Source organism: Periplaneta americana, chromosome 1 (assembly GCF_040183065.1).
Source record: "Periplaneta americana isolate PAMFEO1 chromosome 1, P.americana_PAMFEO1_priV1, whole genome shotgun sequence".
In the NCBI taxonomy this organism is placed as follows: domain Eukaryota; kingdom Metazoa; phylum Arthropoda; class Insecta; order Blattodea; family Blattidae; genus Periplaneta; species Periplaneta americana.
This window is the reverse complement of record NC_091117.1, coordinates 27,606,648-27,626,190: the sequence shown is the minus strand read 5'-3', so window position 1 is coordinate 27,626,190 and position 19,543 is coordinate 27,606,648. Positions and strand designations below refer to the sequence as shown.

General features: G+C 34.4%; 1 protein-coding gene and 1 non-coding gene across 2 annotated transcripts in view; both read left to right on the top strand.

Annotated features, from left to right (window-relative positions):
- The window catches only part of LOC138693215 (uncharacterized), a 147,937-nt gene that overhangs the window by 89,764 nt on the left and 38,630 nt on the right, over positions 1-19,543 (top strand). The window lies entirely within an intron of this gene.
- TRNAT-CGU (transfer RNA threonine (anticodon CGU)) lies at positions 15,539-15,611 on the top strand. Its single transcript has one exon. It is a non-coding gene; the product is annotated as a tRNA-Thr (tRNA).

Sequence of the window (19,543 nt, the reverse complement as noted above, 5' to 3'; positions counted from 1 at the left end):
TGAATGTCAGATAATCCCATAGAGAATCCTTGGCCTCATCTATCGAGATGTCATTTCGTTATCACAAATTCCATCGACGCTAAATAATCTATTATAGCGTCGTTAAAAAATTTGGTAAAAATTAAATAATGCGTGAGACATTTGAATAATTGTTGTCGATAACTTATGCGGTAATGGCAATGAACAGGCTTCGAGATTTTGGACCCGATACAATAAGTTTACTGTGCATGCACTATAGATTGTTGACTCGCTGCAGGTAGGTAGAGATATGTTGAGGTAACAACGTTGCTATTTAGAGTAGAGTATGGTAGTATGGGGAAACACAACACATCTGTACATTCTGAAAGTAAAGAAACATTACACAATGATAATGTCAAAAGAATGTGAAATGCATTTATTCTCCTGTCTTTTACAAGCATTTGTGTTTAATTATACACGGTGTTAATGGTCGAAATAACCATGTAGCAATTTTAATTTTTTCATTTATCCTGTTGGTCGTCTTTAGGAAGTGTAGTTATAGTACCGAATTGCAATGTACCTACTACAAGGTACATTCTCAGTGTCTCAAATGTAAATCTGTTTCTGTTATCTGCCAAAGTTTGTACTGTGGAAAGCTACGCTCTACGTCGCATGACGTGATAGGAGCAAAACGAAAAAACCTAACATCATTGCAGTCTCTAAGAGACAGTTCTTTATTCTCGGATGACTCTATGCCCACTAATTTTCTATTCCATATCCGTTATTTTTACATAAAATTGATTTCCACTTCTGTTTTACACGTTCAGTAACCGGTGTATTTGGTGTCTCATTAATTCTCTGCGTCATTTTCTAAATTAATTTGAGGGCTTCCGGCATCTCTTGCTCTGACTTTCCTAACCGTGTAATAGTTTCAGATACAGTTTGAAAATGGGTTTGTATGAAAACCAAATTGTTTATCAGAACCTTCAAATCACAGAAACCTGCAGAAAAGTATATTTTATTATCCATGTACTAAAAAGGATAAATGTTCATCTCCCCTCTTGCTTAAAAAAGTCCCTTGTGCAGACACTTGTATTTCCCTATTCTGACTATGCTGACATTTTACTGACTGACCTCTCCAGCGACAACAAAACGAAACTTCAACGTGCTCATAACTTGTGTGTACGTTTTGTAAGCAATGTTCGTAAATATGATCGTATTATCCCATCCCTGGAAGCAATAGGTTGGCTTAAACTAGATAAGAAAAGAAATTTACCATCACTTCTCTTTCTCTTCGAAATCTTGAATTCTTCTATTCCTTCGTACCTGTCGTCTCGCTTCGCTTACCTTTCTTCCCACCACAATCTGAACACACGCTCTCGCCATGAAACAATACTAACAATACCATTCCATCGCACCTCCTCATACTCATCCTCTTTCACAATAGCCCTGCCAAGACTCTGGAATTCGTTACCTGCTAGCATCAGGGACTGTCGAAATAAAATTGAATTCAAACGAAAACTTTCTAGGCACTTGGTCAGTAATTGATTTCTTGTAAATAGTTTCTTTAATCTATCACAAAATATTTCAATATTCAGTTTTCATCACTATACAATTTTGTTATTCTAGATTAAATTTGTAATTCAGTAAATATAAAATATTCTTTGTTTCTCTATGATAAATTATCTAGCTTTAATTATTCAGGTAATCTTTTCGTACTTTGATTTTTATTGTAATTGTAATTGTAAATTTAATACTAATTGTAATTTTATTTGTAATTGTAATTATAAATTTAATACTAATTGTAATTTTATTCTTCATATTATAGTTGCAATCTCCTGGTAGAGGGGCAGAGAAGGCCTGATGGCCTTATCTCTACCAGGTTAAATAAATAAATACTAAATAAATAAATACTAAATACTAAATAAATCCAGAGCATTCTTCTTTGCGTATTTGTTGGCATTCATTCTACAGTACTCTGTACGCTTTACCATTATACTCAGTAGACCGTTATGCGAATTTCCCACTGAACTGCTCTATCGGGTCCGAAGTCTCGAAGCTTAGCAATGAAGACGCTATTTTATCGCACCTCTCCGGCTCCGAGCTGTAGTGAAGGTGCAGGCAGGTATCCTTGATGATGCGAACGAGCAGCGTGTCGCAACATTGATCTGGGTTTTGGAGGGCGTGGTGAGCCGGTGTGGCAATTCTTGTTACACTTCGCAGGGAAAAACCTGATCAACCCAGTCATCGTGCTAGAAATTCGAAAGGAAACTGAAGAGAGGCGGAGAACTTCAAAATCGAAGTACTAGGAGCAGTCAAGGACGACGGCTTCAGATATCTCTGCAAGGGACGCGCCTGGATAACTGCACGTTGATTTCAAATTAGTCACTTCCGGGGAGCTACAAGCTGTCATACACGTGGCCAGTGCGTGGACAATTGCTACGAAACGCTCTGAAAGACGCAGATTCCAACTCTTGATGACCCAGTGTCACCTACAGGTGCCGCTTCCTAAAAGCTGTCCAAAATTACCAGTAAATTAATTCAAACATAAATCAGCATCGAAATTGCCTTAATAGACATCTGGTAACCGAATTCCAACGCTGATTTAGGTTTAAATTAATTTACTGGTAATTTTGGACAGCTTTTAGGAAGCGGCACATTGGGTCATCAAGAGTTTGGTGCCAATATAACTTTACATTGTCTTGAGAAAAAATGGTAGAGGATTCACATAATCGCGATGATTGCGTTAATAAAGCTTGGTTTTATTGTTTTTTATTTAACTGTTATTTTTATCATTGGAGATATGGATCGCTTATTCACTAGCAAGTAAATTACACAAAAGTCAACAGATGGCAGCATGCGTACACTTTGGTATGTGAAGCGTCTATCAGTGACTTATTGAACTTCGTGTTACGCAAAAATATTACATTTTCTCATCAATTTACCTCGAAAATGGTGCATTCAATTTCAATTAGTAAAGAATATGGTAAGGTATGGGTTACGGTTGTAGTATGGAGCAAGCTGACTCAACTTATGCCAATAACATGACCGAATTTTTTTAACGTGGACGAGAAATGGGCGGAAAATTTTCCTAGAGCCCACTACTAGGATTGTAAATTCAGAACACGAGATCCACAGATTTACTCATTTCCCTAAGGAAGTCATATTGAAGATTCTATTGTTCTTAAAAAGTCATCACCCACGGCAGGGTGTGAAACTGCGAACCTCGGATAAAAGCGTAACAGTGATAACCACCAGACCGCAGAGTACGATTAATACAAGGTGTTCGAGAATGGTGTTCAATAAAAAATATCAATTAATATATTTATTGTAGTGAGAAATTAGATTTACAGATGAGTAAACACAAATAACAAAGTTCATTTTTCATATTTACTCACTGGTAGAGGGGAGGATGGTATTATTTATTCAGATATTAAATAAATTTGAAGAGTGGTCGTTAGAATAGAGGGGGTTGGAAATGTATGAAGTTAGATGTAGGAATGTAATTTTGAGAACTGATTAGTTTAGTGTTACGTGGACAAGTGTGGTGTGAGTGTAGACGTTGGCTTGAAACGAGAGTAAATGACTGAATAGATCTGAAAATGGACAAAGAACAACAATATTGAACCTTGTTGTAGTGTTTGTCATAAATGTGTAGAGGAGGATAGAAAGCTGCTTTGGGTGTAGGAGAATTGTTAGATATTAGAGGAATTTGGAGGGTGGTCGTTAGAATAGATAGCGTCGGAAATGTGTTAAGTTAGGGGTAGGAATGTAATTTTAAGAACCGGATAGTTTAATATAATAATAATAATAATAATAATAATAATAATAATAATAATAATAATAATAATAATAATAATGATTTATTTTAGCTGGCAGAGTTAAGGCCGTAAGGCCTTCTCTTCCACTCAACCAGCAAAAAGTGTATATACATATGCATGAACTTACAAAGAATCCAACAATTTGATTTAGATGAGAGTTACATGTATACAAAAGTTATTTACAAATTAAACAACAAAATGCTATGAACTATTAATTAAACACTGAAATAAACTGTGTAGCAGAATTAAACTAAAATACATAGAATGTTAATATATTTCAAATAATATTAGATAATAGAAAGAAATTATTACGAGACAATTAAAATACAGCACAATCAGGATGATGTCTAAAGAAAAAAAGTAACAATGTAGTCAGTGATAGTTTAAATCAGTAAGATTGGAGTGAAATGCTAATAAGGTTATCTTTTAAGCTGTTCTTAAAGGTGTTTATTGTCTTGCAGCCCCTAATACTTTGTGACAAGGATTTCCATTGACGCGAGGTGGATATTGTAAAAGATGATGAATAACAAGATGTTCTATGAAGAGGTATACTTAGCGTGCCACAGATAAGTGATCTGGTATTTACGTCGTGGTTAGAGTATAGATAAGAGAATCGAGACGAAAGGTAATTTGGTGTTGAAGTGTGCAGAATTCGAAAGAGTAAAGACAAAGAGTGTAAAGTTCTACGTTCTTTAAGTCGGAGCCACGAGAGACTTGCGAAGGACGGTGATATGTGATCATACCGTCGGATGTTGCACACGTATCTGACGCACATATTCTGAGCTCGCTGTAACTTGACTGACAATTCAGAACTTAGGTCACTTAACAAAACGTCACAATAATCGAAGTGCGGCGTTACTAGGGTTTGCACTAGGGTGAGTTTTAGTTGCTGGGGCAAGAAGTTTCTCAAGCGACTCAAACAGTGAATGGAGGAACAGATTTTTTTTATCGTTTCTTTAACTTGAAAATTCCAACTTAGACTATTATCAAAAAAGAAGCCAAGATTTTTTACGACAGATGAATAAGGGATTAGCGTATTGTTAAGGGTAACAACTGAAAGATTACTGTTATTAAGGGAGTTAACTAAACGCTTATGTCCAATAATTATGGCTTGAGTCTTACTTGGATTAAGTGCGAGTCCGAAATTGGCCGCCCAAGTGGAGACAGTGGCTAGGTCACAATTTAACTTGTCAATCGATTCATTGATCGTATTGGGTCTGGAATGTATGTAAAGTTGTAGGTCGTCGGCATAGAGGTGATATCGGCAATACTGTAAGTTAGGAAGCTGTAAAGAATGATGGTGAGTCCCTAAATACAAAATTGTGAAGAGCCATCAACCACTTGGGATGTTTTTGCTTAATGACAATAAATCATATCCAATATCAAATATCTACTAACTGTAGCTTCTTGAAAGAAAAAAGGCGGAATCATGTGAGCCTGTGATCCTTCAACAAGCCACACCAACCATAAATCAAGTAATTTCCTTATAAATCCGTCGATTTTATCTGTGGCTGTGATTATGTTAAAATCTTGGTTTCCCAAACAATGTTTAGAAGTTCTTATGCTCGACCATGCCGAAATGTACTAATTATACACCTGGTAGTAGCCCTTTAATGCACCTCATTAAAGTACATCTATTCATTATAATTCAGTTGTTCAGCCAATGAGAAATCACCTTTGTACCATTATAAAACCGCAAGTATCGATAATTCTCGGATATGCAATCGAAAGACAATTAGCGAAAAGTCACGGAGGCTGGAAATCCAATACTGTCGCAGAAGGTTATGTTCTGTTACTATAATAATTAGCGTTAATTGTAAATAATATTCAAGTAAATTCAATTTGTCATCTCGTTTTTCAATTCTAAATCAATTTCCAGGTTATATCAAGACTAATGTTCATCTTATTCTCTAGGTTATATCAAGGTCAATGACATTCGTGCCTCGGAAAAATAAATACTTTCGCGTCTGTGCAATCTCACAATTCAGGTCAGTTCGCTCCTCACTTACATAACCATAACATGAATACTTATGAATAATTTCAAGTTAGAAATATGGTCGAGCATAAAAAGTCGTATGAAACTTGCCTATAATGGTAATTAAGACCCTCGTTTGAAAATTATGAAACTCGCTTGCGCTCGTTTCATAAGCAAACATACTCGCTTCTTAATTACTACCATTATAGGCTCGTTGCATAATGTACTATTAAGTATTCGAAAAATATAGGCTATATTGGCAAGGAAGATCAGACTAAGAAGTAAAAAAAAATCTGAAAATAGGTTGGCATATTCCGATTTCTTGTCTTGTAGGCACCAGTACATTAGAAGTTGGATGATATCTACTGGTTTTGAGTAAAATTGTCGTTGTTTTCGATTTTACAGAGTTTTGAAATTTTTGAATGGGATTTAACGCCGGTATTGTAATATGGGGGTAATTTCATGCGTTCTTGATGGCAACACTGGTTGGAAGGTTTGTTTGCTATACTTCTTTATCTTATGAGGCGAGTTGTAAACGCGTATTAAGATGAGTGGTTTCTTCCCATTAAGGGGAGAGGATGGTATTTTTTGGTGAAAAATAAGTAAATTAAAAAAAAAATCTTTAAAATACTCCGTGATATGTGTGGTATGCATAGCATAACATTTTATGGGTATTTGTGCCCTTACCGGATGTTGAGTCGCAATTTTTAAACTTCCTGCGTTATGGATTTTTAAATCACTTGCCCACTTTTATTGTTGTTTCCGGTAAATTAAATTTCCAAAAATTGTTTTCTTTAAAATACACTTTGATATGTGTGGAATGCATTGCATAACATTTTGTGGGTATTTGTGCCCTTATCGGATGTTGAGACGTCATTTTTAAACTTCCTGCGTTATGGATTTTTAAATCACACGCCCGCTTTTAATCAGTTTCCAGTAACGTCATTTTTTTTGCTACATTGCCAGACAAAAATGGATATAATTTCTGAACTATTAAAGATACATGCATGAAATTTAGAACACACATTCTTTAGACTATTAGGAAACTTTTCTCTGTAACAGAATTTTGTTAATTGATTTCATTTTAAAAATACTTCCGTTTGTTTGCAAGAAAGGAAATCATAAAATTGTTATTAAATTTTAATTGTTTCTTTTACAAACGTAGGGACTAATATCAAAATTCTGTTATAGACAGTCTGTAGAACATGCTTCTGCAAATATATTGCAAAAAACTGTTTGAATCTATCTTTAAAAACAGTTTAGATATATCGGTTGTAGTACAATCCTGCATTGGGTATAATTTTTTCAAATTTGGGCCCCCAAATAATTTTTTTTTTAATTTTTATTTGGTTGAGTTGCCACAGCTATGAGCTCTCTATATACAAAAAATTAATATTTTACACCAAATAGGAAAAAAGTTTTAAAAAATATCATCCTCTCCCCTTAAATATTTCTGTCTGGTTGGTGAAAAACAAACATTACTATTGTTGCATGTTTGAGTGCATAACTTCTTAATTTATTGTAGTTTGCTAGCTGTAAAGTTCATCAACAATAACAGCACTGATTTCTTAAGATCCACAGTCAGCTTTCAACTGCGAATTCCTTAAAGTGCGTTTAGGAAGTATAACCACAGTCTACTATATACAGTCACGAAGCTTGAGTTTTAAGGGTGCTAGAAACAATAGACTGTGACTGTACTATTTTGCATTGCCTGTAATGAGGCGCTATTAGCGATCCTAGTGGTGAGCAACTATCTATTGTTTGCATATTTACTACGTATTGAGCTTCGCGACTGTATATACTAGACTGTGGTGTAACTGTTTTTAGAATTCCGTACATATCGCGCCGAATAGTGTCAGACTTTTTGCAGTCGGTCTCACCAACATGTCTTTTAAGTTAACTTCTTGTGCACACCTCAAAAGACTGCCGTCATTCACATCTACAGCAAAGGGGCATACGTCATTTTGCACAATGGTGTATGATGCAACTTCTGCACCCTGTCAAACTAGACCGCCGTATATAACACAGAGCCGCTGTACGACATAAAAAATAAAGTCGTGTTCGTGAGACAGGTCCTGTTTTATCTTACAGGACAGCGCTGTAGCCCAGACGTATAAATCAGGCTATGTTAGCGGCCAATAAAGACAGTCACAAACAAACATTATATTCAATACATTTAAGAAAAATCTACATCTTATAGTCTAAAATAGTAAGTTACAAAATATCAACAAATAAGAGGGACAGTTTCAAGAATTTTAATGAGTGTTAAGAATAAGAGAAACTTTTTATATTATCCAACAGGACACGCGGTAGCGTAGGTTAAGGGGTTACGTTTCAAAGACGAAAGTGGCCGTTTCGATTCACGATATGGATTTTTTTCAATTGACCTAATCCTTCAGACTACACTGTGACTGAGCCTCTGTCACAGTGATGGACAGATTCCTGCATTGCGTGCATGCACTGGGCAAGACTGAAACGGTGTACATATTTCGTACACGCGGAACCGGTCCCCAGTCTCAACTGAAGCGGTACCATAACACTTGAGGATGGGTTAATGTTTAGTGAGTTGTTTCGATATTGCAGACAAAGCGAAATAAATGATGTTATAATTAGTAGCTTTAATAGTTTCAACGATGAAATTATTTTTACTTTAGAAATTTTTATTTACTATTATATATATATATATATATATATATATATATATATATATATAGGTTCAGTTGATATATCAACTGAACCTGAAAGAATAGAACACAAAGTTAAAAACTGCTTCTCTGAAAAATAAATTAATATAACAAATCCTTTTCTAGAAGAAAGATCACTAATAACGCATAACATATTCATGGTACACTATAGGAAAGGTTGGAAAATGCTGAGTTTGGAGTAAAAGACATGCCATTTGGCAGAATAATAATAATAATAATAATAATAATAATAATAATAATAGGCCTAATAATAATAATAATAATAGTTTTATTTTCCCTGGCAGAGTTAAGGCCATCTGGCCTTCTCTTCCACTCAACTAGGATCAAAGCTTATACAGAAAAATACATACCGGTATACAAGTATTAACTTAAAAAATAAATAATAATAATAATAATAATAATAATAATAATAATCTCTAATAACGCATAACATATTCATGGTACACTAAGGAAAGATTGGAAAATGCTGAGTTTGCAGTGAAAGACATGTCATTTGGCAGAATAATAATAATAATAATAATAATAATAATAATAATAATAATAATAATAATAATATTAATAATAGCAGTTTTATTTTCCCTAGCAGAGTTAAGGCCATCTGGCCTTCTCTTCCACTCAATCAGGATCAAAGCATATACAGAAAAATACATACCGGTATACAAGCATTAACTTAAAAATAGTAAGAATAATAAAAAATAAACAAAATAAAATTAAAAAAGAGAGATTGAATACATACGAATATACCCACAAACAGGAAAATACATTCTGGTATACAAGAATAGAGTGTGCGTATGTATGTATGTATGTATGTATGTATTTATGTATGTATGTATGTATGTATGTATGTATGTATGTATGTATGTATGTATGTATGTATGTATGTGTGTATGTATGTATGTATGTATGTATGTATGTGTGTGTGTATGTATGTACAGTAGTATTAAATAAACTTACTAGTATCGTTAGTTCATCATTACGAAGATCATTCAGAAGGGCTTCACGATCCACTGCGTAATATGGTGCTTTTTATAATGGCGCTCTAAATGAAATTTTCTAACATGGTAATAATTTTTCCAGAAACTGAACACTGCGCTCCAATTTCTATCTCCGAAAATAAATATTCACTCTCCCTCAGAGGACTCATTTGAGACCCTGAGCGTCACCCGTGCTAGTCATACCACCGTCTAGTATATACAGTCACGAAGCTTGAGTTGTTGAGGGTGCTAGGAACAATAGACTGTGCCGGTACTATTTCGCATGGTCTGTAATGAGGCGATATTAGCGACCCTAGTGGTTAGCAATTATCTATGGATGCATATTTACAACGTATTGAGCTTCGTGACTGTATATGCTAGACTGCGGTCATACTGTAACTGACTCACAAAAGCTCTGTTTACAAACAACATTGATTATTTATTTTAGTTCGCTTTTTAAGTACTACAATCGATATATGTCGATCACAGACTTAGCGAGAGAAGAAAGTGAAGAGCACCTAGAGGTTAGGCAATCTTCAGAACACTCAGAGAACACTCGGTGAGCACGGTGTAAAGGCACAGGAATGCCCAACTTTGTACCTACGTATATAACAGAAATGAGAAATAGGAGGTTTCCTTTGGAGACAAAGTGGGAAGCACGTAATCTTATGACTGACATCCCTACTGTTCCTAATGCCGAATGACAGCAGAGATGGAAGTTTTAATCTCTCACTACGTTGTGTACCTCCATCACTTGTAAAAGGGATAACCATAACCAGGGAACGGATTTATATGGACTAAAAATATATGAAATATGTAAATATATATGTAGTTATTTTTACCAAAATATGGAATTAAATATGGATTTTTACCAAAATATGGAATTAAATATGGACTTAAAATTATAAAAAAATGACTATGTACGTTAAATATTGGTACATTTTAATCAAACTAAACAAAAAATATAATGGACGTACCTTATCTTCCAATGTAGTTTCAACAAAACACAATTTTTATTGTCTGTTACCATAACAATAGGTTACAAACATTTCTTTCAAGTGCTGAAAAGTGAATCTTCTTCTATTGTCTCTGAGGATAGATTTATACTGACTAAAAGAGCGTTCGACGTCACAAGAAGTAACTGGTACATAATTCAATTTCACAATGTCTGCTGGGGATAAGTCCAAGTTAATCTTCACTGTTGATTCACCACTCATCACAGCAACAACCTTTTGTAGTTCTTCATATCCAGGGTTTTTTGAAAGTACAGTGTCCACCTTAGCTCTTACTGCATCTGCAACTTTACCTCTACCACGATTCAGTTGTTCCACAGTACTATTTATAATTTCAAAACTTTCAGATAGTGAAAGGTGCCTATTTTGGAGACTTTTGAGCGTTTTTATGATGCATGAAAATGTATGCTGAATGTGAGCTAAGTCATTCTTCACACTTATGTCACAGGTAACTGTTTTCGCAGTATCAATTGAGACTGCATCTTCAGAGTCCAATGCAAGGAGAACATTGTTAATAGAGTCTATATGTTCGGCATAATATTCAACTGCTTCTAGCCATGTACCCCATCTAGTTAAAATTGGCTTTGGTGGCAATGGAATTTCAGGGTACATTTCTTTCAACACGTTAACTCTACTGGGAGCTTTGAGAAATACTTTTTTCACTGATGAAATCAACAAATCTACTTTAGGGAAATTGTCTCTGACCACTTCTGCCACACGATGAAATGCATGCGCCACACAAGTAAAATGAGTCAATTTAGGATATACAACAGATAATGCTTGTCCAGCTTTGACCATATAAGGGGCAGCATCGCTAATAAAGAATAACACATTATCGTACATAATACCCTTTGGCCACAGGATACCCATAGCTTCGTTGAACAGTTTAACTATAGTTTTGTTATTGCACTTTTCTAGAACATCACAATGTAAAAGAATTCGTTCAGAATATTGTTCACTTAACAAACCGATAACTACATTACCAACAAGTCTACCTTCTTTGTCGGGAGTCTCATCAATGGAAACCCAAATTGAACTATCTTTAATTTCATCTCTTATCTTCTGTATTGTCTCATCGTAGATGGATGGAGCATACGTCTTCCTAAGTGTTGACTCATCCGGGATTGTATGTTGAGTATATTTTTCAAGGAATTCCCTGAAGACCTTATTCTTTAGTTTGTAGAGAGGAATATCAGCAGAGATGAGAGAACGGCACAGGTCGATGTTAAACTCAGATCTTACATTCGATGTTGTTGGTTGTGTTAAAAACAATTGTCTCTGCTTGGAATTTAGTTGTTTGTTGGCCTGATGTTTACTAGTTGTAATGTGTTGTTGCACCAGGAACTTTTGTGTAGATGATACTGCACACTGACACAAATTACAAAATAATATTTTATTGTCAGTTGATAAACCATCTTCTTTAAATTCTGAAATGTAACTTGTTAGTTTTGATTTTAAATTGACTGAATGACGTACTTTTGGCATATTTACCGTCTTTATAGTATGATTTACAAAACTGAACCTATGTGTATTCTGACTGGCATTTAACTGTTGAGCTGCACAACTGAAGTCTGTTAAAAATTTTAAATTAAATTAATAGAGTTTTGTAACTTACTTTCCCATTGTTGATAGGACTGCTAATTTTCAAATAACTCTGATGTTAAAGGGATTACTGAACATGTGTTTAAATCTCTATTGTTGAAATGTATTTTTAAAAGTTAATGGAATTTTGTTTTGTTTTATTGTTAAACCTAATATAATATGGACTGTTTTATATGAAATATGGAAAATATATGGAAATTAACGAAAATATGTACTAAACTCTAAAATATGGAAAAATATGGAAAATAAAAGTAGGATTTTTCAACCCTACACATTGTGAAACATAAAGATAATGCAAAATATAAATTATATTAGCTTTATAAGTAAATATGTATTTACATATAAATCCTTTCCCTGACCATAACTTTATTTACATTGTCCGGCAGAAAATTTTCATTCTTTTAAAATTAAAAGAAACTCCGGACTGATGATTCTTTTATGCGACTTTCTTTTTCACAAAATTAACCTATATCGCAACAAACACTGACCAGCACTGTATAGGCACTGGAGGTGGAGTAGATCATTTCAACATACTTTAAATTTTTTTTCTGAAAATTTTGCGTTGTTCTCTCAAAAATTATTATTTTCCTTGCAAGCTTCAGATCAATTGACCGGTTATAGCTCCTTTCATTACTCTTGTGAACATATGCATACATACATACGCTACATACATACATACATACATACATACATACATACATACAGGGACATCATTTTATTTTTACTTCAATTTTTATTGTACCTGAGTTTTTTAATGCACTTCACTCCCACCCCTTCTACTAATGAAGTTCAACCGTCCTTCACAGATCCAAGACCGCACATACAGTCATAGTAAACAGTACGTTCCAAAAATATGTTCGCGTTTTCCAGTGACGAAAGAGCTTTCAATATTGAATCATTTTCGCACATGTACTGTCGTCAATTTGCCTACGTCGTATCCCGGTTTCCCCCACCAGCTTTTATTCGCCAGCTAGTGGTGGGCTGTCTTAGCTCTTTTCTGAGAACATTAATTTCTGTTGGGAATTTGACATCTGCGTAATATTATACAATTGCTTAGATTAACTTAAATAAAAGGGCCTCGTTAAGTAATTAACTGTCACGTGATTTCCTCCTTTTCTACGACTCTACGACATAACCACTTGGACGGACAGTAGATAGTATGTCTGAGTAATTTTATCTTTTCAGATCGGACAGAAGTGAAGACTGAATTTACAGTACGTAAGGTACTCTTTTACAGAGGAAGTACAGAATTATTTCAACATGAGTTACTAGTACGAAAGACGAAACTGGTAATTATGATTAGGTACAGTAGTCTATAGTGCGTTAATATGCACATTAGAACTAAAGTCTGTATCGAAATGAACGGCCACCATTTTCAAAAATGTGTTTAAATATCCATATTACGATTATTTTTCAATTTAACTTCATTCTCTTTATTGTACGCTAATGTGCTGTAGACAGTATAATATACACTGCATAATGACTACGTCCACATGGACAGCTCAGTTCGTGAGTAAAAACACTCACTGTTAATACAGTACTGTATTTTGATTAAACAAAAACCTAATGAAAATGATCAAACTCAAAAGCGCGATATTTCCTAGTTTACCTAAATGGATGAACTACTTTTCTTCCCTCCTATACCTAGTAAAGCGATATGTTTGTATATTACGCCAGTATCATCAAACTCCAGTCGTGGAAGGGGGTAACAAACGGCGTTGATCCAACGGTATAGCCAGGTTAATATTAAAAATGTTAGTAAAAATAAAATGTTGTCACTGTAAACACACACACATACATACATACATACATACATACATACATACATACATACATACATACATACATACATACATACATACATACAGTACATACATACATTGTGGTTTATATTTATTTCTCCTTAGTATTCATTGTTTATTGTTAGTAAAATAACATGTACAAAAATAGACTTAATTGTTCCCTGAAGTAGTAAAACTTTAAGGTTCTCCAAAAAGAATAAATTCTGATAAAAACACCATATTCGTTTGCAATATTTGTAAGGAAATTGCTGCCACTTATCATTAATACATTGACTTTAATACTGATCTTCTCGCTGTGTGAAATGTTTTAAGCATTTTGTTAAGGTTTCCAGGATATTAATATAGCCACCAATATGAATGTCTGCTCCATTCAGACGATAGTTATTGACCTCACAGTCCACGATATTAAGAATATCTCACGAATGATTATATGATTTTTCATGTCGAGATCGCGATCGCTTAACATCTGAATCAATATTTGATACACTTTGACATATAATTTAAAGTCTGCCCGCACTTTCTAATTTTCCGTTTACAGAAACTTCCACTACTCTGAAGTATGATTTACTCACGATACGGTGTGAAATGAGCACAAAATGATGGTATACGTATACCCCGCCAATATATCCAAAATTGTCCTCGTAAGTAACATTATCAGCAATGACACTGACACAAAACTAAGTCTCTATTCTCGACATATTTTGTTCTGAAGGAAATGAAAAGATTTGTAATTTTATGGATAAGCCAAAAATGAAAAACAAACATAGACCTTCATTGGTAATGATTTAGTCTGAATGAAATGCAGTATTTTTAAATGCCATTTCAACAGAAAATATTAGTTTTATTAAAGATTAATACTGAGGAAGAAAAATTCGCTCCGGCGCCGGGGATCGAACCCGGGTCTTTGGTTCTACGTATCAAGCGCTCTGACCACTGAGCTACGCCGAATTCAATCCACAACACCGGATCGAACCTTTCTCCTTCAATGTTTCCCTTTGTAGCCTGACTCCAAGTTAGGCATATATGTTGACGTATATGTGGTCATAACGCTTGGTACGTAGAACCAAGGACCCGGGTTCGATTCCCGGCGCCGGAGCGAATTTTTCTCCTCAATATTAATTGTCAACATTACAGAGATTATTCTGTATGACAAATTAATAAATCCATAATATTCTCATAGCTAGCAGTGCAACATAACTGCGGAATCCCGGCCAAATAAGTCACTCAACTGAGTGCGCTCCTAGTATAATGGCAGTTGACACTAGAAATATACGTCAACATATATGCCTAACTTGGAGTCAGGCCACAAAGGGAAACACTGAAGGAGGAAGGCTCGATCAGGTGTTGTGGATTGAATGCGGCGTAGTTCAGTGGTCAGAGAGCTTGGTACGTAGAATCAAGGACCCGGGTTCGATTCCCGGCGCCGGAGCGAATTTTTCTCCTCAATATTAATTGTAAACATTACAGAGATTATTCTGTAGGACAAATTAATAAATTCATAATATTCTCATAGCTAGCAGTGCAACATAACTGCGGAATCCCGGCCAACAAGTCACTCAACTGAGTGCGCTCCTAGTATAATGGCAGTTGACACTAGAAATATACGTCAACATATATGCCTAACTTGGAGTCAGGCCACAAAGGGAAACACTGAAGGAAGAAGGCTCGAACCGGTGTTGTGGATTGAATTCGGCGTAGCTCAGTGGTCAGAGCGCTTGGTACGTAGAACCAAGGGCCCGGGTTCGATGCCCGGCGCCGGAGTTCTCCTCAATATTGTCAACATTATAGAGAATATTCTGTAGGACAAATTAATAAATTCATAATATTTATTAAAAATGCTTTCGGAAATTGTTTAACATGAAAACACTTCGTTCGCCTCAATTTTCACCAGTGATGGAACGTTGGGTTTTGAAAGTTTATTTCTTAATAATTAAGAATTTGACCCACTGTCACATATTCGTGTAGAAAGGGTAACCCTCTGTGTTGCGTCGGTTATGCCAAGATAATTTTATTCTCAGAACTGGGTCGCATTTCATATATCTGAACGTCCTTGGAAACAAAACCAGTGCGTATTTCAGGTACAATGAAAACATTCGAGTTTATCACTGCTGAAATAACCGAAATGTAACATCTATAACAAACGGCAAAGCTAGGCCATAGCGCGTTTGTGTGCTCTTCCAGAGTTGCACTCGGGCGTGAGTTCAATTCCCGCTAATTACCTGGTTGGGTTTTCCGAGATTTTCCTCAACTGTAATCTCGCTATTACAAATTCCATCGACGCTATCTGAGCTAGTAGTTGATACAGAGTCGTTAAATAAACAACTAAAAAAAAGAATGCATGCGATGCTGTCGGCCTCTATGAACAGCATGTAGCATTATTACATTTTTAATCTGTTTGTAATTTAACAACTTTCCAATTATCGTCTGTTTATTTTTCACCACTGAATTCTTAGATATTTATGGAACGAGAGTTGTGTCGTAACCAAACAGAATCCACTGAAGCATTGTGTACTACTTTCTACAGTATAATGAACGTTCAATATTCTATTTTCATAAATAAGTGACCAATGCGAGATGTAGAAAGTCGTAATTCACTTACAGCTAATATGATTACGAGATCACCAGCAACCTACCGATGACGAATGAGCTCGAAAGTTGACTAAAACATAGATCTAATGACGTAAATAATTTATCAGACAAATAGATGAACAAGAGAACTGTTTACGGCAATAAGTAAAATAAATGCAAGTAAATTAGTGAAGAATTTATGACAAAAGAAATGAGCACAGAAAGAATGGGCGAATAAATAATTTATTACGCAAATAAATAAATAAATAAATGAACATATAATATAATAAAATTAACGCGAACAAAATTAAAATAGATAAATAAGTAATTTACAAAAAAATTAAAACAGTGGGAATGGCAAACCAATAAATAAACCACGAAAAAGAAACAAAGGAGATAATAATGGATACATTAATAGATAAATAAGTTATCAAACATATAACTGAATACGAAAGTCATGTATGAAGTGATAAATAAATAAATTATCACATAAATAAATAAAGGCAAGAAAAATTGATGAATAAATAAAGAATTTATTACGCAAAATAATGAATAAATTAGTTATAAAACAAGTAAACGAATGAGAAATCAATTTATACAGTGTTAATTAAGTTGTCACACAAATACATCAACACAAGAGAAATAAATGAAGAAAGGAACACCTTATCACAGAAAAAAACGAATAAAAATAATGGACAAAGAAGTTATTAAACAAATAACGAACGAGAAGGAAAATTAAAATGACTATTACACTTTTACTACGTCATACTACTTTTGACCAATAAAACGGTACGAAAAGACGTGTTTCAACCAATCATGGCTGTTTATCGCTACAATTTTATCACTTCCCTAGCACTTGTTTTTTCACTTTCCTAGCATGTTTGTTTTTATCACGTCCCTAGCATTTGTTTCTTTGTTTGCCAACATTTCAAACTACAAATTCTTTACGATACCATAAAACATGCTTTGCGATCGTTATTTGTTTCCCGCATAGATAGTCAACTGAAAATGGCGGTTCCGTTCAAACGTTTTGGTGAAGCTAACATTAATGAAATAGAATTTCAGTAAATCAATCAATATTTTATTGTATTAGAGTACTTTATTTCTTGTCATCATTATATACTTTCTACTAACCATGTAATAGTCAATTAAATCGAGTTTTGATTTTCTCTAGATAAATCAAACCTCTAAAGAGATTACTCCTGATAAATAAGCTATCAAAAAATAAATCAACACGAGAAAATGAATGAAGAGATAAATGAACGAGAAAATAATTAATAAATTGGTTCTGAAATAAATAAACGAATGAGCAGAGAATAGATAAATATACACATTTATCGAAGATATAAACAGACAAAAATAGCTAAACAATTAAAAAATACGGTAAATGAACGAGAAAAGAATGGCTAATTTACAAAACAAACAAGTGAACATAATAGTACATTATGCAACGAGCCTATAATGAAGGTAATTAAGAAGTGAGTATGGATATTTATGAAACGAGCGCAAGCGAGTTTCATAATTTTCATACGAGCTTCTTAATTACCATTATAGGCGAGTTTCATACGACTTTTTATGCTCGGCCATATTTCTAACTTGATAATATTAATTTTATTGTATCTGACCTGGAGCAATGTCCCGTATGTTGTGAGATGTGCGCAGACGCGAAAGTATTGATTTTTTCCGAGGAACAGATGTCCACATTGACCTTGCTAGGCCATAAGAACCTACAGAGATAACATTAAAATTAAATTAGACATTGAAAAACGAGATGACAAATTGAATTTGTTTGAATATTATTTACAATTAACGCTAATTATTATAGTAACAGAACATAACCTTCTGCGACAGTATTGGATTTCCAGCCTCCGTGACTTTTCGCTAATTCTCTTTCGATTGCATATCCGAGAATAATCGATACTTGCGGTTTTATAACGGTAGAAAGCTGACCTGTCATTGGCTGAACAGTTGTAACCTGAGTCGTCATTGGCTGAAAGACCTGACCTTTAATGAGTAAGTGTACTTTAATGACATGCATTAAAGGTCTCCTACCAGGTGTATAATTACTACATTTCGGCATGGTCGAGCAGAAAAATAATTATAGGTAAGCAAAATAAACAAACGAAAAATAAATAAATAAATAAATAGCCTATGTAAAAATGCAAGTAAACGAGTTACAGTTCATACGCACAAAATATTAATAATAATGAATAAGTAATAACTAATAAAAGGACTAAAGGAAATAAGTGAAAAATTGTGTGCAGTTAAGTTGACCGAAGCGTACGAGAAGGCTATGGCGAGCTAGTTCAATTTTTAGTGGGAGTAATATTCGTGGGTTCCATTGCCATCTACATTACATTGAAGTGACAAATATAATTACTACTTTTTCCACAAATTAAACAAATAGTCTTTCCCTCATGAAGTGTACATTCCTGATGGTAGTAATTTCCAGGCGAAGAAGTCATTTTTTACTGCGAACATTACAGAGGTATTATTTGGAGTTAAGGCTGGTTCACAATAAACCGGCAACGGAAACGACTACGAGAACAGGAACGGAAATAATGTTAAAATAAATATATTTAAATGTGGGCATTCACAATAGTTAATTGTAAATGCTCATATTTAAATACATTTATTTTAACAATATTCCGTTCTCGTTCTCGTTGTCGTTTCCGTTCCAGGTTTATTGTGAACCAGCCTTTACCTGTCATCCTACATTCCGCGAACGCCACAGACTATCACAAGCAGTGTTTACGTTTGAATCCTACCTTCCCCTGCCGAGCGGACTGGTGTGGGGTGAATGAAAGTAGTGACGTCATCTCTCATTGAGAGACAATCGGCCACCCATGCACATAACATGTAGCTAGGATGTGCGGAATAAATACAGAAATAAATAATGAAATAACAAAAAGTTAAGTAGGAACATATCAATCAATCAATCAATCAATCAATCAATCAATCAATCAATCAATCAATCAATGAAAAACAGTAACAAAATTAAAGCAACAAAATTTTGAAGAAAAAATGAGTACCGTATATGATATTACTCATCAGTCATCATATATTTGAATTATAAATTTGCTCTATCCACAGCTTTCCTTATACAGCAAAAACATACAGTCCAC